Source organism: Chiloscyllium plagiosum, chromosome 16 (genome assembly GCF_004010195.1).
Source record: "Chiloscyllium plagiosum isolate BGI_BamShark_2017 chromosome 16, ASM401019v2, whole genome shotgun sequence".
Classification (NCBI taxonomy): Eukaryota; Metazoa; Chordata; class Chondrichthyes; order Orectolobiformes; family Hemiscylliidae; genus Chiloscyllium; species Chiloscyllium plagiosum.
Genome location: NC_057725.1, coordinates 73,478,955 through 73,487,310, shown reverse-complemented (window position 1 = coordinate 73,487,310; position 8,356 = coordinate 73,478,955). Strand labels below are relative to the sequence as shown.

At 42.7% G+C, this 8,356-nt stretch overlaps 1 non-coding gene across 1 annotated transcript; it reads right to left on the bottom strand.

Annotated features, from left to right (window-relative positions):
* Positions 1–764: 764 nt before the first annotated feature.
* On the bottom strand, positions 765–838 carry trnar-acg. Its single transcript has one exon. It is a non-coding gene; the product is annotated as a tRNA-Arg (tRNA).
* Positions 839–8,356: the final 7,518 nt, after the last annotated feature.

The window sequence follows — 8,356 nt, the reverse complement described above, 5'->3', positions numbered from 1 at the left end:
TTTCAAAACTCTTTGGCCAGTGGAATCAGAGAAGAATGAAGGGTTAACTGTCCAACTGATCTTTATCGAGAGTGTGTTTCATCCCTTCATGTTGTGAATAATTTTCTCTCTGTTTTAAAAACTGGAAGTCACCTATGTAAAGTATTCCGAGTAAATTTTATTATACATTCACCAAAACAAATAACGACGTTACGCTCTGCATTGCCTGCACAAGAAAGTTTTGAGTGGGGTGGCCTCGGCAAAACGGGGCTTGCTTTTCTCAGAGCAGAGCTAATTGTGCGCAGACATGATTGACGTGTACGAAATAATGTGGAGCATGAAATTCCAGATTGAAGGAAACATTTGCTCTTGATTGATCACCAGGGTTTGTCGATTTCAGATAAGATGCAGAAAGGCTTGGATAGACTGACAGGCAAACCTTAATCAGTCAGCGGCTGGAGCTCACTCTCGATAAAGGTCAGTTGGACAATTAACCCTTCATTCTTCTCTGATTCCACTGGCCAAAGAGTTTCGAAAAATGCTCAAAGCCGAGCATTCCCGCGAGCAACAGTTATTCGATCGGTGGCGTTATGAAATGGAAATGTGCCCATGAGCAAAGTGTACGACTATTCGGCTTCCCTCCTGTGATGACGTTGGAACATTGACTCTCATGTTCTCAGGGACATTTAATGAAGGCATTCTCGTTCTTGCAGATGAAGAGCTCATACCTTATTCGGGCTTCAGAAAAATCAGTTTTTCAGCGGGATTAATATCTGCCCTACCTGCGAGCCAGGTAGGATTACGAACCTACAATCTCCTGATCCGTAGTCAGGCGCGTTATCCATTGCACCACTGGCCCGATAGACAAGCATGACTTTAAGAGCCGTGATCTTAATATGGATACGGTTAATAGCAGTAATGTTCACCAGTTGAACAAGCGATAAAGATAATCACTGTCACTGCTTCAGTCCAATCTTCATTACCTTGCAAAGCAGCGAATTTTCCAAAAAAAAAAACACATTTGTCCTCATGAAGCTTCCATTCACACTCTGTATGCTCATTCATTCAATGGAATCACTGCTGATCTGATGAATTTCGAATCCACTTCTTCAGCAGAACTGATGAGAACGTGAGCCTAATCACCACATTGTATATACCAGTTAACTTTCAGAGGTTTCGATTACAGTAACGACCTTTGCGAGTATGCAGGAAAGTGAATACTGTGAACCGAGCAAATAAATCCCTTCATGGAAATTAATCCAGTGAAAAGTCAACCATATAAGGACGGGCTGATGACGTAAACATTCCTCTGCATCACTCCGCACAGATGCTTCTCCAAGAATTGACTCTTTGCAGAATTCTTCTTAGTAATTTATACTGTCCCAGTTCCAGATATTTTCTCGATCCACAAACAAGTGAAAACTACTTCACTTAAGATTAAAATAGTTGACTATCCTTTCGCCCAGCTGATGGCCCAGTGTTTCCTTTTCCACGTCAATACAAGTTCCTGCAGGTGAAATTGGAGTTCCCAGCCTGATGTATCACTGCTACTTGATGCGTGGGAATTGAAGCCGCTGTCGTTAAGGCGGGAGCTTTTAGCCTCGATATTTCACGCGCCTCCGTATCATCAGAGAATGGCATTCCACTCACCGATTGCAATTTCGCAGCCACATGCTCGCGCTCAACGCCATCACCATTTCCAATTAGTTTTGGGTGCAGTGCGACTCAAGTTCTCTGATTCCACGCCCTTGAACTCGGATCATATGACAGCCATTATATGATTACGTCAATGCGTGAGGAAATTGTTGAAGTAACCGATGTTAAAATACAGTGTTATTGAGAAATACATTTCAGCAATACCCTGCAGTATCCCTTGACCTTTTGAAGTTTTGTAGATATCTCGCAAACGTAATATCATACAACCTCAGTGTTGCAATCACTACAGTCTCTCGACATTGTTGACAAAAACAGCAGTACTCCAGTTCCCCGCATTGAGTGGCTTTAACTGAAAATTTGTGCTGACTGTTAGCAGTGGGACTGCTCCACTCACTGAATTGTTAAAAACAGGCAAGAAATTTCAGTGAACACAAGACTTTCAAAATGTATTTTACAGCCTAAATACTTTGTTAACCATTGCCAATGTATCAGCCACACCACTTATACGAAGGCTTTCAAAGTGCCTATCGATGTCAGTGATGTGCGTGTCCCTCTTCTTCTGCCCCTCTAATTTCGACCTGTAAAACGGTTTCATTTTTACTCTGTGTTTATGGGGTTTATTTATCAGGACTGTTGTGTATTTTTGGAAAAGCATAATGAAGTCTATTTTGGATAGCTGAGTTCTGTGGATATTCTATATTGTGTTCACTGTGTTTCATCCCTTCATATTGTGAATAGTTTTCTCTCTGTTTTAAAAACTGGAATTCACCTATGTAAAGTATTCCGAGTAAATTTTACTATACATTCACCAAAACAAATAACGACGTTACGCTCTGGATTGCCTGCACAAGAAAGTTTTGAGTGGTGTCGCCTCGGCAAAACGGGGGTTGTTTTTCTCAGAGCAGAGCTGATTGTGAGGAGACATGATTGCCGTGTACGAAATAATGTGGAGCATGAAATTTCAGATTGAGGGAAACATTTGCTCTTGATTGATCACCAGGGTTTGTCGATTTCAGATAAGATGCAGAAAGGCTTGGATAGACTGACAGGAAAACTCTATCAGTCAGCAGCTGGATTTCACTCTCGATAAAGATCAGTTGGATTCCACTGGCCAAAGAGTTTCGAAAAATGCTCAAAGCCGAGCATTCCCGCGAGCAACAGTTATTCGATCGGTGGCGTTATGAAATGGAAAGGTGCCCATGAGCAACGTGTCCGACTATTCGGCTTCCCTCCTGTGATGACGCTGGAACATTGACTCTCATGTTCTAGGGGGCATGTAATGAAGGCATTCTCGTTCTTGCAGATGAGGAGCTCATACCTTATTCCGGCTTCAGAAAAATCAGTTTTTAAGCGGGATTAACATCTGCCCTACCTGCGAGCCTGGTAGGATTACGAACCTACAACCTCCTGATCTGTAGTCAGGCGTGTTATACATTGCGCCACTGGCCCGATAGACAAGCACGCCTTTAAGAGTCGTGATGTTAATATGGACACGGTTAATAGCAGTCATGTTCACCAGTTGATAATCACTGTCACTGCTTCAGTCCAATCTTTATTACCTTGCAAAGCAGCGAATTTTCCATAAAAAAAACACATATGTCCTCATGAAGCTTCCATTCACACTCTGTATGCTCATTCATTCAATGGAATCACTGTTGATCTGATGAATTTCGAATCCACTTCTTCAGCAGAACTGATGTGAACGTGAGCCTAATCACCACATCGTATATACCAGTTAACTTTCAGAGGTTTCGATTACAGTAACGACCTTTGCGAGTATGCAGGAAAGTGAATACTGTGAACCGAGCAAATAAATCCCTTCATGGAAATTAATCCAGTGAAAAGTCAACCATATAAGGACGGGCTGATGACGTAAACATTCCTCTGCATCACTCCGCACAGATGCTTCTCCAAGAATTGACTCTTTGCAGAATTCTTCTTAGTAATTTATACTGTCCCAGTTCCAGATATTTTCTCGATCCACAAACAAGTGAAGACTACTTCACTTAAGATTAAAATAGTTGACTATCCTTTTGCCCAGCTGATGGCCCAGTGTTCCCTTTTCCACGTCAATACAAGTTCCTGCAGGTGAAATTGGAGTTCCCAGCCTGACGTACCACTGCTACTTGATGAGTGGGAATTGAAGCCGCTGTCGTTCAGGCGGGGGTTTTTGGCCTCGATATTTCACTCGCCTCTGTGTCATCAGAGAATGGCATTCCGCTCACCGATTGCAATTTCGCAGCCACATGCTCGCGCTCAACGCCATTACCATTTCCAATTAGTTTTGGGTGCAGTGCGACTCAATTTCTCTGATTCCACGCCCTTGAACTGGGATTATATGACAGCCATTATATGATTACGTCAATGAGTGAGGAAATTGTTGAAGTAACCGATGTTAAAATACAGTGTTATTGAGAAATACATTTCAGCAATACCCTGCAGTATCCCTTGACCTTTTGAAGTTTTGTAGATATCTCGCAAACGTAATATCATACAACTTCAGTGTTGCAATCTCTACAGTCTCTCGGAACATAGAAGTTAAAGATTCAACCGAATCTGAGTTCCCACATCTCAGTCACCGTTTGACAAGTATTTCTTTGTGCGTATGGTTCTGTTCCTGGCATAACCTCTGCCACGATCCTTATTGTTTTTTGCATCGGGCTTTTCCATGTGGCACCAGGATCATGAAATGGTTCTTCCGTGGCATTGTAAACACAGCAAGTTCTGCTCGATTCACGGTCACAGCATTCGGCATTTTTCCTGTTTTACTCCATGTAATATGTGCTTAGCAAACGCTGGAAAAATCAATCTTTGTTTTACATGAAAATACTCTACGTGGTGATAAGTTCCCTTCTTCAAACACCCGCTGTCTCACATCTTTGCGTTTCACATATCATAACCACCCTTTGTCGGAGAAATCTCTCCCTCCCACAAGAACTAACTCGCCTAAACGTCCACCCTCCCATTTCACTGAGGTATTGCGCAATATAATACTCACATTTGCACTGTTCATTCTGTACTGCTGCGGTCACTGTTTTGGGTGAAAGTGTTCAAACCCATGGTCGGCATCTTCAAACAATTCAATCCATTTAGATGCAGCTATTCTGTGATTAATCTTCGTGGAGCAGATTTTACTGACACGGACAAGAGAGTACTGGAGCATCGGGCTCAGGATAAGTGCACAGCGCAGGATTGAGCAAAAGATGTTTTATTGGAAAAGACAAGTTTCTGTGGCTTTCTCCAGTCATTCATTTCATTTGTTCTTTCGGTTCCCCCGAAATATTGCCAGCAGTTCTGCAATTCACATTGAAGTAGTCATGTGATCGCACTGGAAACCATGCAGAAATTGACCAAGTTGAAAGGTTTAGCTTATGAAGACAGATTGTTTTGACTGGGGTTGTTTTCTTAAGGCAGAGGAAACTGCGAGGATACATGTTTCATATGCACTAAGTAATGAGCGACATGGAAAATGCAGACTAAAAGAAACGTTTCCTCTTGACCGATCAACAGGGCCGTAGACTGAAGTTAAGAGGTGGAAAGAGTTGAGGATATATGCTGAAAAATCTCATCAGCAAGCGGATGATTGAATCAGGATTCACTGTCTGAAGGGATGCACAGAGGCGAACCCACATAACCTTCAGAAATACACGGATCTGAACTTGAGTTGTTAACACAGACAAGCCCAAGTGATGAAAATGAATAAAGACAGTCAAGCGATTGCATCTGACGAAAGCATGTACAACGACCTTGCGGGCTGTCATTCTACACATACGTGGTATTCGTGTAGCTGTCCGTGGTGGGCTAGCAGGTCCATTGTTTTCGCTTCCTTCGCTGTGACCCGGCTTTGATTCTCAGTCCGGGAGTTGGGGTTTGTTTCTATCCTGACAGTGACATCAGCAAAAGCAGACCCCCTGCAAGTGGAGAGCTTTCAGTACCTCGGATCAGTTAATGACATCAAGAAATGAGAGACAGTACAGAATTTCCCAGTCTCTTAAAGAAGGGGAACGGTCACTCGGCAGTCTCGCTCATTCAGACAGTTCACTCTCCATTCTCCTCTGATTCCGCTTCCTAAAGGTTTTCCCAAAATTGTCAAAGCTGAGACTTGGCTCTGTATCTTGTTTCCTTTACAATTGCAGGTGCCACAGTGAACCTCGGAAAGTTGACATGTGTAAAGGGCAGCGTGAGCGACGAATTCAGCATCCCCCCCAGTGATGACTCTGGGATATTGACTCTGACGTTCGCAGTGACATTTAGTGAAGGGACTCTTGTCCCTGCAGTTCAAGGTGCAAATCGCATTTCGGCTTCAGAACAGTCAGTATTAGTGCAATAAAGTCAGCGCTGCCCGCAAGCCAGGATGGAATCGAAACTCCACACAGCAGGTCGACAGTTAGGCATGTTATCCATGTCCCACTGGCCCGTTGTATGTGCTACATTGTGCGGTAAATTAGCTTGTATGTGAATTTGAAACCTGCCAATCTTGCTTTTGAACCAAGTCGAAACTTTAACTACAATCTCTGGACCGTAACCAAGCGCATTTCCATTGTGACACTGCGCTTGCGCGTGCTTGAGGTTGGTACTCCACAGAGTTGTGATCTAAACACGGACATGACCAATCGTACTCATGTTCACAAGTTGAATACCCAGGAAAGATAACCTCCTTTACTGCTTCATTCCAATGATCCACTCTTTGTGCAGCGGTAGGTTTTGTAACGAAAAGACATTCATCCTCATGAAACTTTGTGTCTACTCAGCCATTGAATGGGATCTCCGCTCATCTGATGAATTTTAAATTCACTTTACTGATTTTGCTCCATCACTTTTGATAAACTAATGTCTAATAACAACATCGTGTTCAAGCTAATTTTCGAAGTCTGAAAGTACTTTAACGACCTGTGCGAGTTTACAATAACTTGAATAAAATGAAATGAGTAAAAAAATACACTTCGTGCCCAGAGCAGAGTTAGCCATATGAGATAGCTCAGAGAGCGAAAACATTTCCTCCATTTCTCTCTGTGCAGATGTCAATAAAAGCTGCTCCAGATAAAGTTGGAACTTCCAGCTTGATGTCCCGGTGCTCACTACTTCGTGTCAATGGAAGCAGCTGCAGTTGAGGTTGGAGCTCCCAGCCTGATGCGACGTAAACCACGTCAATAAAAGCTGCTCCACGCAATGTTGGAACTCCCAGTCCCCGGCATTTCAATTCACTCGATACTGTCAGTGAAATACTTCACACTCAATGATTTCATTACTGAAACCATATCTGCTGGTTCGTCCCCATCCGCATTTCCAGTTTGATCTTCGCTGCTGCACCACACAGTTTCTCGTATTCCATGCCTGAAACCTGGCATGAAATAATATTCCACAGCAGTGGTCACTTCCTTGTATGACGAAATTGGTAAAGTAACCGATGTTAAACTACATTTGTTTTGCAGAAATACATTCCAGAAATTCCCTGCACTATTCCCTGACACTTTCATTTTCTGGAGAACTATATCGATCTTCGCCTTCAACAAACTAAGTGATGAAATATCCATCGGCTCTAGAGATACCGAAACTAACCATTCAGCCCACCATGAGTTTGCATGTCTCAGTCACTGTTTGTCAAGTATTCCTACTGTTCATGTGGTCCTGTTCCTAACATATCCTCTGCCACTAACTTTACTGCTTTTTGCATCATGCTATTCCATGTGGTGCCAGTATCGTGCAGTGGTTAGCGCTTTGCGTAGTGCAGCAGAAAGATCATCTGCAATTTGACATCCCAGTATTGTCACTTGTTACCATTTTATACCGTTTTATATATTCTTATATAATTAATGGTGGGGCCTCTGGTGTGTTGGTCGTAAATTATATATCATTGATGGACGGGCCTTCGGTAGTGTTGCAGAACACAGAGAGACATAGGGGGTACAGAACTTAATTCTTATATAATTAAGTGGCCTTGGATGATGTTGCACAACAGAGGGTCCTGGGGGGAGGGGGGTGTACGATTTAATTCTTATATAATTAATGGTAGGGCCTCGGGTAGCGTTGTTGAACATGCAGACCTCTGGGTTTTAGGGCATAATTTATATATAATTAAAGGTAGGGGCTTGAGTAGTATTGCAGAACTGATGGATCTCGGGAGTGTGGGGTATAAGTCTTCCATACGAAATGCTCAGGCATTGGGTGGTGTATTTCGAATGGTGGGACATCGGTGTGTAGGACATAATTGTGATATAATTAGTGGTAGGATCTTGGGTAATGTTGTAGAGCAGGGGGTCCTCGTGCGTGTAGGACATTGTTCCTATGCAATTAATGGTAGAACCTTGGGTAGTAATGTAGTACAAGAAGACCTGGGTTGGGTAGGAAATACTTCTATTGTAAATAATGATAGGGCTTGAGTAATTTTGTAGAATAGTGTGGCCTGATGGGTGGAGGAAATAATTCTTAAGTAATTAATTGTCAGGACTTCGGTAGTGTTTTAGAACAGAGAGACCTAGGTGGTGAAGGACACGATTCTTAAATAATTAGTGGTAAGGCCTTGGTTAGTGTTGTGGAACAGAGGGACCTGGAGGCTTTAGGGAAAAAAAAATCTATAATTAATGGTAGGGACTTGAGTAATGTTGTAGAACAGGGGTCCTCTTGTGTATAGGACATAATCTTATATAGATAATTGTAGAGCCTTGGTTAGTGTTGTAGATCAAGGGGGACTTGGGATTGTAGGACATAATTCTTATCAAGT